Raw genomic sequence first — 16,052 nt, 5'->3', positions numbered from 1 at the left:
ATATACTAAAACTGTTAGGGCGTGATATTCACACCCAAAGGACCTGAGTTCAATTCGCATTCGCAATTCTTTTCTTTTCATCTGCAGAGTAACGTTGAGAATGTTCAAAAATTTCCATCACATATGACGTGTTCCTTTTGCTACATTCGATGCATCATATTTTTGCAAGTTGTTTTTTTTTTTACTCTGGAGTTTCCAAAAGCTCTATCGATTTTTAATCTTTAACACAATTTTATAGTTAGTAGTTGTTTGAAAGAGTGTGTACTGGCTATTTCTTTTCAGGTTAGATTCGATATTATTATTTTAAAAAAACTGTCATTATTTTTAATTTTCAACGAAAACATTATTCGTAAGTTTTCTCTTTATTTTCATTCTACATATAAGAATAGAAAGCATGAAGAAAACCAGGTCTTATGCTTAGCCAAGTTTCCAACTTTTATTTCACTTCAATCTTAAATTTCCCTTAAATAACTTAATATTTCATTGCAAATTCGCGACTCTTGCAAATTTTCAAACAAACAGCAATACACATAAAAAATCAGCAAAGATATCATTTATTCGATTTTTTCATATAACAACATTATCTTTGAAAACTTGCTGAAAAACTTAATTTTGGGCGAAGGTTGAAAAGTTATATTTTACAAGATCAAGATTTCAACGTGATAAAAACATAAAGAAGCCCGACCTTAACGTATGCTTATTGCATATCTAGAACGTTTTATGTTTCATATTTTTGCCTTTCTCGTACACTAAGTGTACTGGAAAGGCTATATGTTCACTCCAAAAATGACTTTTTGATAGAAGGCCCGGAGATTCGAGTCACATATACCAATCAACTCAGCTCGACGAATTGAGGTGATGTCTGTGTGTGTGTATGTGTGTGTGTATGTGTGTGTGTATGTGTACAAACGAACTCACGTCACTTTTCGGCAGTAAATCTCAACCGATTTTATTGACCGACGGTTCATTCGACGCGGAATCTGGTCCCATTGTTTGGTATTGAAAATGGTTCGGATCGGTCCAGCCGTTCCCGAATTATGGCCATTTAGGCGTTCCGGATCGGTACCCCAGGAAGGGGCTAGATATGAAAATGCAACAAACTCACGCATGCGACACATCAAACCACGGCATTTTCGATAATATGATGAACGGTAAGCAAGAAAATAGTCTTAGACCATATCTGAACCGGTAATGTTCCGGAACCGGTTCCGAAGGTCCCACCAGAAGTGGCCAAATATAAAAGTGAACCAAACCCATACATGCGACTCATCAAATCGCAGCTTTTTCAATAACCTGATGAACGGTTAACAGGAAAATAGTCTCAGATCATATCTGAACCGGTAGTGTTCCTGAACCGGTTCCGGGCGTCCCGCCGGAAGTGGACAAATATAAAAATGAAACAAACCCATGCAAGCGACACGTTAAATCGCGCCCTTTGCGATAACCTGATGAACGGTTAGCAAGAAAATGGTCTCAGATCACATAAGAAACTACCGGTGTTCCAAAACCGGTTCCGGAGGTCCCGCCGGAAGTGGTCAAATATAACAGTGAAGCAAGTTCAGGCATGCGACACATCAAGTTGCGGCTTTTTCAATAACTTGATGAATGATAAGCAAGAAAATAGTCTCAGACAACCTAAGATTCTACCGGTAGTGTTCCGGAACCGGTTCCGTATGTCCCGCCAGATGTGGCCAAATATAAAAGTGAACCGAACCCATGCATGCGACACTTCAAATTGCGGCTCCTTAGGCGACCTGATGAATGGTTAGTAAAAAATAATTTTAGACCATATTTGAGACAGCCGGTGGTGTTCCGGAACTGGTTCCGGGTTCCCTCTGGAAGTGGCCAAATATTATTTTTTTGTCTTTATTAACGAGATATTTAACTCGAAGCTAGTTCATCTCGGGACAATTCCCTTCCGAAGGAAGAATCTACGTTTTGTGAATATGTCGGGAGTGGGAGCAAGAAAATAGTTTCAGACCATATTTGGGACAACCGATGGTGTTCCGAAACCGGTTCCGAGTGCTCCGCTGGAAGTGGCCAAATATAAAAGCGAACCAAACCCATGCATGCGACACGTCAAATCGCGGATTTTCCGATAACCTGATGAACGGTAAGCAAGAAAATAGTCGCAGACCACATAAGAAACTACCGGTAGTATTCCAAAACTAGCGTTGGGTGCTTCGTCGGAAGTCAAAAGTGAGAAAAATTAAAGCAAGCGATAGATATCTTGACAAAACTAAGACGATCTCATCCAATCACACCATTGAGCGATTCCAAGCAACAGCATCAAAATTGAGGAAATTTTTTAATTCATGATTTTCTATTGAACTGAAACTTTGCACAGTTTTTCAGTTCCATTTCAATCGCCATTTTTCGATATCAAATTTTTATTTTGAATCACGACTAACTTTTTAAAAGGGTGTATGTGAAAATGGTTCAAAAATATTCAAAAATCTGCACAGCCAAAATGGTTCGTTCGATTGCTATGAATTTTTCAGCAAAGTTAGATAACTTAATGGTATTTCCTAAGAAAATATACACTGTGAAAAAACATCTTTTTTAATATTAAAAAATATCATTTTTGTCACAAAAACTCAAATATCTCAAAACCCTGTCTTTTTACCATCGTAATTTTTTTGGGAAAGACGGTCCATTGTATTAGCAATCTACCATAAAAATTTGGTGATGGTAAACTAATAAACAAAAAAGTTATAACATTTCAAACATTTCACTATTTTCACATTTGGTAAATATTTTTTTCTGTGTAAATTATTTCGGTCAGAAATCGCAGTTTGATGCTGATTTTATTGTTCAGCAAAGTTAGATAACTAAATGGTGATTTCTAAGAAAATATACACTGTGAAAAAAAATATTTTTTTAACATTAAAAAATATCATTTTTGTCACAAAAACTCAAATATCTCAAAACCCTATCTTTTTACCAACGTAATTTTTTAAGGAAACCGGTCCATTGTACTACTGCAGTAATTCTGAAAAGTGACGTAAGCGCCATTCAAAATTTCGATATTTTTTGGTATATTATTTATAATATCTGGGGTGAGAATAACACTGTGGTATTCCTGCTGTATTAGAATGCAAGATCTAATCGTAATCTATCATATTTGGAAAGAAACTTAAAGGATGAGCAAGAGTTTTATGCATAATAACCAAAAAATGGGCCAAAACTATCAATGTCGCTTACGTCACTTTGCAGAATTACGGCAGATTAGCAATCTACCATAAAAATTTGGTGATAATAAACTAATAAACAAAAAAGTTTTGACAATTTAAACATTTCACAATTTTCACATTTAGTAATAATTTTTTTTTAGTGTAAATTATTTCGGCCGGAAATCGCAGTTTGATGCTGATTTTATTGTTAATGGCCTTGCGTGAGTAGAACAAGCTGTTTTTATTATGTATTATGTATATTATATGTACAGTAATGTTCCGATTTTATCACGCCCTCCGCGCATTGATCGTTTATTCATTAATTTGCTGTTACATTTGAGGACAAGTGTTTTCCCTCTTCTTCAAGATGAATGGTGAAAGCGTGTTTTGCAACGTTAAAAATATTGAAATGGGTATAGATGTTGAAGTATATTTCAAAGCATTTTTGAAAAGGGGCGTGATTATATTGTTTAAACAGATGTCGCTGATGGTATGGTGGCATGATTCTCTGCACTTAGCACTTCTGGCAATTTCTCAGATGGCTCGTCTGTCAAAGTCTAGACGGCAGGACGTAAAAATGCGTAAATTTGTATTCAATTTGGGCATAACCAGTTTATCTATGGTGCTTTCGGTGAGATTTCGTAACTCTTTTGAACATTTTTTTTCATCAAACGGTCTACAAGAGAGCGTTGAGTTGAAGACCTTTGAGAAAGCGATTGTTCATGTTGTTCGTTAGATTATAATAAACAAAATCACTTATAAGTTTTAACTGACCAGTTTGGTGTTGTTTACTTGGCTGAAGTAAAAAATTTTTATAAAATTTTTAATATCCATAGCGGTAGTATTTTTTTTTGCTTTTTCGTGAGCATTGTCATGGTATGTATACAGACAAACAAACGTAACACTGACGAAATTTTCATTGACCACGCCTTTAACGATCATTTTGAATCTTGGTTGTGGCTTTCATGACCAGAAGAGTGCCCATCGTTTTTCTTTGCGTTTGACGTTTCACACTAGCGCCTTCTGATGACGATATTGCACAACGCAGTGTTTCGTGAAACATTTCCACCAGGTGGTGGTAGTGGGAACTGGGCGATGGATTTTCATGAAAATTATTCTAGGCGTTTCGTCTGTTTGTCTGTGGTATGTACCTCTCATGCATTTGTTGTTGTTGAAGTTACTCGCATTCTTCCGATCATAAAGTCTGTTCTCTAAGAGGTAATTTTTTTGCAGATCAACTAGACGTATACGCGAATATATAAAACTGTTATTATGCAGCTTTCGTCTTAAAAATAAGTTTAGTTCCATTTTTCTTATGATCAACAGCTTTTCAACGCTATCAAGGGAACTTTTCAACAGTCACGTACAATAAAAAGTATGACACTCTCAATATTTTTGATCACAACACTGGATCGCGTCTAAGTTTCAAATAGATACTATAGTAATTATGAATAATCAAACAAAAATATCATGAAAACAACTTGTTTAATTCAGGCGGTAGCCTTTACAATAAAATCAGCATCAACATATAATTCTCGAAATAATTTACACAGAAAAAAAAAAATTGTTACTAAATGTAAAAATTGTGAAATGTTTGAAATGTTATAACTTTTTTGTTTATCAGTTTACCATCACCAAAATTTTATGGTAGATAGCTGATATAATGGGCCATTTTCCCTAAAAAATTGACGTTGGTAAAAAGATAGGGTTTTGAGATATTTGAGTTTTTGTGACAAAGATCATATTTTTTTGAAGTAAAAAAAGAAATTTTTTACAGTGTATATTTTCTTAGGAATCATCATTTAGTTATCTAACTTTGCTGAAAAATTCATAACAATCGAACAATCCGTTTTTGCTGTGCAGCTTTTAGAATATTTTTGAACTATTTTCGCATACACCCTTTTGAAAAGTTAGTCGTGATTCAAAATAAAAATTTGATATCGAAAAATGGCGATTTAGATGAAATTGAAAAACTGTGCAAAGTTTCAGATATTTTTGAAATGGTCGCTCAGGATCGACTGACATGACTCCGTGGAACGCCTCCATTTCAGATTCCTGAGGTGTAATAATGCAGAAGTGACCCATCCTTCTGCATTATTACACCTCAGGAATCTGAAATGGTGTGATTGGATGAGATCGTCTTAGTTTTGTCAAGACGTTGCATGGGAAAATTAAAATTTAATCGTAATAACTCCGAACAAACTTTTTCAATTCTCTTTCGCGTCTAAAATGACTGCGTAAAATTTTTGTGCGACTGGTTGCTCCCTCACGCACTGTAATGTGGTTGAAAGTTGAATGGGATTCAGTATGAAAAATTTCAGTTACTGGTATGTTTTTCTCAAATTTTGCATGCATCTTGTAGCCAATGATAATAAAATATAGCGTGTGTAGAAGTGTGTAGAAAATACTTTGTTGAAAATTGTTAAGGTATCTGTGTTTGTGAAAAAGTTAAATCGTCTTGGTGTTCATCGGCCTCCAGTGATAGTGAAGGAGGTCAAGCTGTCAACTGAGAGGTCTGATATTTTTCAGCTCTGCCTATACGTTGAACATAACGTCGGAATATGTGCCATCAATAAGTTTAAAGTCAATTCAATGATGGCCCTGACCCAAGCAGCACACAAGTCACAAAGAAGTGTTGACAGCGCAGGTTTTTGGTTGTTCAAGAGCAACATTCATGTAATTCTAACTCAAAGGCAGAATAACTTGAAAATGACTCGTGTCCAACCAAAAAGCTGCGCTGTCGACACTCCTTTGTGACTTGTGTGCTGCTTAGGGATTAAATTCTAAGTAAAGTATTCTCATGATTCAGGAACATTACAGCTCACGTCAACGGAAACGTCATGAGTACATATTCGACGAGAAAGGCACTATCACCACTAGGTGGATTAATCCGGGTTTTTTTCATTCAATTCAATTCGAAAGAAACATTTTCCTTTGATGGAATTATTGTAAATTGAAGTCAAATGTGAAAAATATGAATAATTAAATGTGTTTGTACTCTCAATAATGTTTATTACTTTATTTTCCATCTTGCGCGAATGTGTGAGGAAAAAATATGTTGGCGAAAAATCAGTATCATGATCATGAAATCTGTATTTTTTTTTTCTGTACTCTGTATCCTGTCTGTATCAATCTCTAAATCTAAATCTAAATCACTAAGACTTTTCTCAGGAGTAGAACACGAAAATAAACTGCTATATGGACTTCATCGAATATTTTTGTAGAGATTTCTATAAGAGATGCTTTAAAAAAATGTTTTCCATATATTTTCAGAATAATTACTCCAATTATTCCACCAGAAACTTAACATCAAGCTTTTTCCCCTCTGAAAATTTCGAGCTTTTAGGAGAATTCAGCAGATTTTTTCTCTTGTGCATTTCTCTGGAACTGAAATGAAATTTTCGCTTACGCTTACGCGCATCGTTCTACAATAGTCATTGAGAAAATTTTTAAATCTTAAGGTGAAACATCAAGAAATCCCATTACAATTTTGCATACAAACTTTAGAGGCAGAAATCTGACGAACGAAGCATCGAACCAAGCGCGCACTTTGTTTATCCTGGCTTTGCCCACTTGCAAAAAGAGGCAGCTTTTCCAAATCAAGCGCATTTGTTTACGATGTTTTGAGATTGGTGCTCTTGAAAACGTGAGTAGGGGTTCAAGTCGGCCATTGTGACAGCCATATTTGCATTCTCTGAAGTTTCTCCTTAAAACATGTCTATGATTCCATACATTTGACCTACCCACGCAATTGAACGTGGTCGCGCCTCTGGATAAATCTAAGCCATTTGTATAACTAATTTATAAAATCATAGCTAAACTTCATTTAACGCACAATCACCTAATGTATGCATAGAAAACTTCTGGTCATTATTATAAGGGGAGCAAATATTAAACGGGTATAATCCCGACTTAACATTCCGACATCCATCAGTTATTTCTGTCCCATTTGTCGACCGAAATCGTATTCTTCAGACAACTTTCTCATTGCTTTGGGAAGGTAAACAAATCTGCGCCGGAGCAGTTTACAGCATCCCGTGGAATGTGATGCAATTTAAAGTTTCGACTATTTGTCCTGCCCGTCGTGCTGACAATCGGATCCACCTGGTCTGGGTCACGCTTGTTCATTGCACAAACACTCATTACATTTTCTTTCATCAAAGTTTGATCGAACACCCGCCTCGTGGAAACTGTGGCACCATGACGAAACTTTGTCCGACGGAGTTTTACGTCGGCAACAGCGAAGAAAGTATACGGTTTCCTTATGCCCCGGATGGATGTTCAAAGAAAATTTCTTGCACCCGTCAGTCCAGGGTGCTGCTGCTGGTTGGCCGTTCACCGTCCGTCGCCGATGACGGTGTGGAAAAGGATGATGATGGCGATGGAAATTACTTTTGCTCCCGTGCGCGTCCTTTGAGAATGTACAAGGAGCTTAAGTTTAACTTGTTTGTCTTCTTTTTTCTAGGTTATGCTTTGCAGTCGGGGGAAGGAGTTGTATCTGACAACTGCTGGACGAAGCTATGGGAAAATGGTAGTCTTCAAGGTGCACTACTTTTACTTTCTTAATATGCCATTTTCCCACAGCAAAGGCAGACAACTTTTCAAAGGAGCGTGGTTAAACTGCTACTCAATGTCATGTGGATTATATTTACAACATACATCAGACTATGATGTGAACGAACGTCGGAGACTGACAGAATTAAACAGAAAAAGGATAAATGCAGCCCATACAATGCTGCGATAAAAATCAAATTAAAAATTAAACGATTAGTGCGACGATGAGTTAGAGAGATTTTGAAAAAGAAGAACGCAGCGGCAGCGGTCATGCTGCAGCATGGGACTCGACAGAACACGGAACAATAACGAACGCGAAAACAGCAGACCCGTCTCTTTCGGGACAAAAAGCGCCGTCTGGAAGAAGCGGAATGAGAATAAACGGAGCTGCTGTGCCGATCACAAGAAACACAGCAGTTCTACCAGAAGCTCAATGCATCTTGCAAAAGCTTCGTGTCGCAAAGTCGAAATGTGCAGCTTTAACCCGTATCCGCCCAACGTACTATTTATAAGACAGATGCCCTGAACGCCCAGCGTCCTAAGGACTGTATCGTTAATTATGAGTACACCTTTGAGGCTCTGTATTGAAAAGACTATGCCTTATTTTGTTAACTGCTTTGTGTCTATGTGTTGCTAACGTTGTAAACAAACGATAACCTTCATTAAAAGTTAAAGTTTTTCCTCAAGTGGAACAATGCGAGAGTTTACGGAGGAGAAGCGAAAATCGATTGTGACCAGGCACTGCAAGGAAAAATGATCATCGCTAAGAAAATTAGCAAAAAATGAATGTGTTAGGGTATTTGTTGTCCAAAATTCTATCAAACGATTCGGTATGCATAACACACTGAAAGACTTACCCGGACGCGGCAAAAAACAGGTGCGTCCAAGTCAAATTTGGACAGCAAAACTTGCAAAATCGTTGAAGGAAAATAGGAGGTATCCATTAGAGATTAAGCAAAAAAGTGTGAAACGACTGTTGGTATGGTTCAACGCGCCAAGGAGCGTAATTCCCCGAAGACCTACCCAAACAGAAATGTCCAAAACGCAGTCAAATTCTGGCGGATTATGTGAAAACTCAGGCTTGGAAGCTGTACGACGATGTTTTGAGCAAAAATTGCATGTGCATATTCATGGATGATGAAACGTATGTCAAATTGGACTAAAGCCTGTATCGGCAATATTCGGGACACAGAAACACAGCTGTAACTCTGCAATAAATACATTAAAATTGCTCAAATTTTGTCTAATAACATCTTAAGATGTGTTCATTATACCTACAAAATTGCATATGAATCGGTGCAGTACTTTTTGTTGTAGTAACGAAAGAGTAAAATGTGCGCCATTGAATTTTGTACAGCCCCAAGTTTTGCTTGTCAGCGCTGTAACTTTTGAATTTGGCAAAGGAAATGGCTAGAATTTTGAACACAAACCTCTCAATCTACATTTGTTGCATGGGCAAAATTTCAAAAAAATCGATGCACTATCAACAATTTTATAGTCGTTTGAGACAGAACGTGATTTTAGCCTCTCAGACAGCAATTAGTCAGCACCCTTCATTGTTTCGATTGTACTACATATTGAAAGTACTATACAAATAATCATCAAATTTTGCAGGCATAATATACACATAATAAACTAGCATCTGTGAAAATTTCATGAAAATTGGCAGAGAAATTCAAAAGTTATGAATAGGCAAATATCACACATGGAAAACACGAAAAATTTTCACTAGCACTCACCCATATCAACACCAGTAGCTTTCAAACCAATTGGTCAAAGTTGATGAAATTTTGCAAGAAACTTTCTCTATAAGTATCATAACTGCTAACGAAATTTCATAATTATCACCACAGAACTTTGAACTGTAGCGTAAAAGAACCATCTACTATGCGAATGAAAATTAGTCATGATTGTACAAAATGCTTAAAACCACGTCTGTTTGTTTTTCATTCACAGTCGAAAGTAATGCATCGATTTCTATGAAATTTGGCACAAATAATAAACATACACCAAAGAGTTCTCAGTCAATTATTTGGCCGATTTCACAGATTCATTACAGAGCTACAGCCGTACTTCTGTGTCCCGATTATTGCGGATACAGGCTTTACAAGGTATTTCCAGGGGCACGGATTTTCACTGTTAAGCATGGCACGGATGTTACGAATTAGGAGAAATCGATTTTTTGCGAAAAAAATGGGAAAATGTGTTGGTTAGGCAAGCAATTTGTCAATGTGGTATGAAATCGTCACCTTTCTTCACCGTCCCAGGTATGAACGTCGAAATATACCGGAAGGAATGTCTCCAGAAACATATTCTGCCACTCATCTGAAAGTACAAAGGTCCTACATTACTTTGGCCGGATTTGGCATCCTGCCACTATGCGCGTGACACCTTTGACAGGTATGAAGTAAACAATGTTCAATTTGTGGAAAAGGCAATGAATCCTCTAAATTGCCCGTAAATAATGCCCATTGAGAAATAGTTAACTTTGATGAAAGGGAAACTACGGAAACAGAGGACGTCACAAAATTCAAGAAAAACTGGGTCAACGTATGCAAAACCATCGTCGGAACGGTTGTCCAAAACCTTATGAAGCACGCCAAGAAGAAAGTGCGAGAGGTGGCAAGATCCATGAAAAATTAAATATACAATCATGTCATGGGCTTTTCTGATGGTCATTGAACAATGTAATTGAATTTAATTTACAAAATAAATAAACATTTAAATAGGACAGTCCTTTTGATGTGAATATCTCCAGAATTATGCAAAATTTTAGAATATTGTCTTCAGAGAAGATGTTCTCCACACCCATACCTTGCTCATAGTGGACAATATAGTTTGTGACTGGTTCACTAGGTGGCGTAAACGATGCTGCAAAGAATGCATATTGTCACGATCTGTGAGCTTCATTTCCAATGCGAAAAAAAAATATATTTCCCTGAAATCTTGACAATGGTTAATAATTTACAGCTCATTTCTTCGGCAGAGTTGTTAATCAATTCATACAAAAGTCGATGTATGTATGATTGTATGTTTATATGCTTATATGTTTGTATGTTTGTCTATTTGTATGTTTACACTCCCGTTCAAAAGTTTGGGGTCACCCCCTCAAAAACATGTCATTTTTTTAGGCCCATATCTCCGCCAATTTGCGTCCGATTTCAAAACCCTAGGTTTCATTCAAAAGATAATAAGTCAAAGAAACTTTGAACATGATTTAAAAGAAACTTAGCATTAGCATTAGCATTAGCATTAACCCTTTCCTTCCCACGACTTTGAACGGCTATATCTATGCCAAAAAAGCGTTTCCGAAAAAAGTGGTAGAACAAAAGTTATTGCAAATTAGCTAAATTTTTCGAAATCAAAGAAAAAAATTTTGGTTGTAAATCAATAGGTTTTTGATTGTTTATCAATAGTTCAACTATTGAAACAAGTAGGTAGTAGTTGGGTTAACCTTATGAGGTTATAACCATATTCTAAAAATTATTGCATCATATTCATCTAATTCCGTTTGTCCGGAGTTCGTCGAAAATCGATGGTGCTCTAGAGCAACCATGGGAAGTAGAGGGTTAAGCGAGTCGCACAAATTCGTAGGTGGTACAGTCCTAGACCGCTGTTATGAGGGTTGCCTCCTTCCCGTCTGAACCAAAGCACAAAGATTTGGGACTAATCTCCGACTCTTGAACAAGACTGACGCAATCCTCCAATGGTCGAGCACTGTCCTGGCCACGTCCTTGCGACTGCTGAGGAATGGGAAAGGATGGTTAGTTTTGGACACCTATGAAAAATGTAGACAACTCTACGATCTCTCAGGCCTAGGTGTCACGGGAATTTGGGTGTTGTTAGTGGAAGGGTAAACTCCAAAGGATACGCTTGGTTAACGTTCAGGCACACCATTGTTAGACTGCTTCGAATCAGTTGTCTACCCAATTCATCCTCGTCATCTTGTTGGCATTTGGTCGAATTACTAGATTCTTCGGTTGATAATCTGAAATATAAAATAATATTAACATCGCACGTCAAATAAGCTACAAATTAGTGATACGCTCGCCACAGTTACATATTTTAGAAATATTATTTATATCGTACGATACATTTACCTGAATCCTTCTGAAATAAAATGTTAATTAGCAGTACATTGAAACACAAATACTACAAAACACAAAAAAAGAGCATCAAACTTTGATCTTGGAATACTTAAAAATACGGTAAATATCAAGATCAAAATTTGATTTGGTAGATCTTACACCGCAACGCACCATTCTAAGGTGATCTACCCACGTTACGGGGTATGATTTAAAAGAAACTTTTTCAAAAAAATGTATGTAAACTTAACCCAAAGTTGCCAAAATTTCTAAAAAATAAACATAAACTTACGGCAGTGTCGCTGGAAGTTGGGTCGACCAAATTTTAAGATGAGAGCGGTAATATGACCCATTTTCTATTAGCTTTCAACTGCTTTTTACAGAACTTAGCTAAAAAATCTAGAAAAAAAAATTATTAAGTAAATTAATCCTTGATGTCATCGACCAAAAGTTTGGGGTCACCCCTCAATATGATGTATCGGCCAAAAGTTTGGGGTCACTTTCGTAAAACATGGAAAAGTGATTTGGTGATATCTTCGTCATCTGTAGTTCAATTTTAATTCTTTTTGGCTCATTTCATAGATAATTAACTAAATTTACGTTTGATGTCTTCAACTTAACGTGTTTAACGATTTTTGTATATAAAAATGTTATGTAAAGTTAGCATATTTTACCACGCTTCAAAAAATGAGCCAACTTTACGTTAAGTTTTAGTATGTAAATTTCAACAAATATGTGTGGTTCAATGTCTATGCAGTAAGTATCATTCATTTTGTTTCAAATAAGCCAAGAAGAATTAAAATTGAATGAAAGATGACAAAGATATCAACAAATCACTTTTCCATGTTTTACGATAGTGACCCCAAACTTTTGGCCGATACATCATATTGAGGGGTGACCCCAAACTTTTGGTCGATGACATCAAGGATTAATTTACCTAATAACTTTTTTTCTAGATTTTTTAGCTAAGTTCTGTAAAAAGCAGTTGAAAGCTAATAGAAAATGGGTCATATTACCGCTCTCATCTTAAAATTTGGTAGACTCAACTTCCAGCGACACTGCCGTAAGTTTATATTCATTTTTTAGAAAATTTGGCAACTTTGGGTTAAGTTTACATACAACATTTTTTGAAAAAGTTTCTTTTAAATCATGTTCAAAGTTTCTTTGACTTATTATCTTTTGAATGAAGCCTAGGGTTTTGAAATCGGACGCAAATTGGCGGAGATATGGGCCTAAAAAAATGACATGTTTTTGAGGGGGTGACCCCAAACTTTTGAACGGGAGTGTATATGTACTGTACATATATACGTATGTACATATATATGTATACCGGAACATAGGCATAACTCTGAAATGCGTCAAGAAATTTCAATCAAATTTGGTATACACATTCCTTAGGATGTGGAGGTGGTAGCAGGGATATTGAAATTCAAGATAGCGGCTTAGGTTCCAAGATGGCGGTCAAAACTCCAGAATATATACTTTTTAACGGCATTGCTGCTTCGGATACTATGCAATATGGGTATCTATCGATCGGGCTTCACAAGTAGAACTAAAAAATGAACATCCGACGCCATTTTGAAATCCAAGATGGCGGACTATATCCAACATGGCGGCCATGGAATGGCAGTTTGTCAAAAATCGATATTTTACGCCATTTTGAAATCCAATATGGCGAACCATATCGAAGATGGCGGCCATGGAATGGTAGTTTGAGCTATGATACCATGCAATATGAGTATCGATCGATCGGGCTTCATGAGTAGAAGTCAAAAATCGACATTTGACGCTATTTCGAAATCAAAGATGGCGGACCATATCCAAGATGGCGGCCATGGAATGGTAGTTTGAGCTATGATACCATGCAATATAGGTACAGGTATTCTTCGATGTGACGTACCCTCGATATAGCGTATCCTCGATATAGTGAATTCGATATAACGTACATTTTGCTTCGATTATTATTTTTCCCACGAATAACCCTTAGATAAACTACGAAATCACTCAAATCAATGTTTTGTTGCAGCATTAGCCTTGTTACCCAGAATTAGCGCAATCTGGGGAAAAATTTAGTGTACGTTATATCGAAGCACAAAAAAACGAAATGACTTTTTCGTCAAAACTCAAGTTTTTCATTATTGGTTTTGTGAATTTCACCGAAATCATTATTTGGGATTAATTTCACGTCGAATACATCAATACTAGCATAAAAAATATTAAATTTTTCTCTGCTTCGATATAACGTACAAAGAGAAAACTTTTTTGTACGTTATATCGAAGAGTACCTGTATCTATTGATCGGGCATGATGAGTAGAAGTAAAAAATCGATATTTAACGCCATTTCGAAAATCAAGATGGCGGACTATATCCAAGATGGCAGATACGGAATGGTAGTTTGAGCTATGATACTATGCAATATGGGTATCTATCGATCGGGCTTCATGAGTAGAACTCAAAAATGAATATCCGACGCCATTTTGAAACCCAAGATGGCGGACCATATCCAAAATGGCTACCACGGAATGGTAGATTCAGCTATAATACCCTGAAATTTGAGTATCTACCGATCGGGCTTTATGAAAAAAAGGGTAGAGGGTCATGGTAGATGGTAGAATAGCGAGTAGGCTAAGAGTGGAGCAAACGGACGGGTGGAGGGCTTTAGTGAAGGATAGAGTAGAGAGAGTGGAGTAGAAGGTTAGAGTTGAGGATAGGGTGTACGGTAGGAAGAAGGGTAGAATAGCGAGTAAGTTTGAGGGTAGGAAAAATGTTAGGGTAGAAAGCAGGGTACACGCACAGAAGTCCAATTTTGGGAAAAGCTGGCAGAAACTCAATTTTTAAACATGTTTTTAATGGGATACAGTATATCGAGCATTCACCCATAATAGCAGTGGCACTAACTGGCCTTTTCAAAATTTAGAAATATTGATTTAGTATCTTATTATAGCGCTGAATAGCTGCTGATGGAAAAAGTACTGAATTTTTGATAAAGAACACCAACAAGTTCAACCACTACAAAAGTCTGTTAATATAAGTTATACAATTGCTTTCAAAAGTTTATTTGTAAGTTCTTGTGTATATCAAACATCTGCAATGGAGCAAAAGATCAAAATAACACTTTTGGTTTAAAAATTGACATTACGTGTCATAAGTACGAGAAATTCTTACAATTCGACTTCAAAGTGTTATAATTCTATGCCTCTAACAAAAAATGACTTTCCATAACAAGAAGAACTGTGACGTGGAACGCGAAAATTACCTGTACGAGTACTTCTTAAAGGTGACAGGTGACATTATCTTTTCGATGTAACTTTAATAGTGCCCAGAATAACACCATAAAACCCACATATTCTTCACGAATATTTAAACAATCATGGAGTAGTACAAACATAAGTGGAGAAGCCGTGTAGAGTATATCTGGTTGAAATTTTATATCTAAACATGGAATGATGATGAACCTGGGCGTGTTAGTGGAATACCTGTAAATACGAGACACCGAAGACGACCTTATAGTTAAGGTCGAAATACATATCTGTCAAAGGATACATATTAAATGGAACAGTACTTAACACGATTGAATATTTAAATTGCGAGACACTTTGCGCATTAACGGGTTAAGGACAGGAACATCTTGATGGACGGACGTAAGGTGATCGAAAGGTGGAAGCAGCACGACAACGAACACTTGAATGGTGCGGGAAGCGTAGAAAAGGACTCGAAGTGTTCGTTCATGCTAAGAGCCATCTATGGCGGTGTGCAGGTGAATGGTGTGTTGCGGCGAAGGATGAACCACAAGCACACTGGACAGTGAACCAAGCATGCAGATGGTGGCTGATGATGGTCAAAGCTGGAAGGATATGATTAGCAGGGCATGTTGTGAGAATGCCAGACAACAACCCTGCGAAACTAGTATTCGCAAGAGATCTGAACGGTACCTGGAGGGTACAAGAGATCTGAAGGGAGCAAGGTGGATGGAATAGGTGGAAAGAGATCTGGCGATCTTTAGGTGTGTCCGAGATTTTAGAAAGTGACAGTCTCTAACACTGTACCCGGGTAGATCGAAATGGCAAATGAAGGGCAAATTTTACCATTAAAATAGAATGTTTGAATGGCAAAATTTGTTATTAGTTTGTTTGAAATAAGAGTTAAAATAACAAAAATAATAACTAAATTTCTATGGCATAACAACTTAGAAATAACTGATTTTGCCATTGTAATAACAAAATAATAGCAAAAAGAATA

General features: G+C 36.8%; 1 protein-coding gene across 1 annotated transcript in view; it reads right to left on the bottom strand.

The window, feature by feature from the left end:
• Window positions 1–16,052, bottom strand: part of LOC109430547 (uncharacterized) — a 776,197-nt gene that overhangs the window by 188,421 nt on the left and 571,724 nt on the right. The gene's annotated exons all lie outside the window — the stretch shown is intronic.

This window comes from Aedes albopictus, chromosome 2 (genome assembly GCF_035046485.1).
Source record: "Aedes albopictus strain Foshan chromosome 2, AalbF5, whole genome shotgun sequence".
Taxonomy (NCBI): domain Eukaryota; kingdom Metazoa; phylum Arthropoda; class Insecta; order Diptera; family Culicidae; genus Aedes; species Aedes albopictus.
Note: the sequence above shows the minus strand (reverse complement) of the source record. Positions and strands in the feature narration are given on the sequence as shown.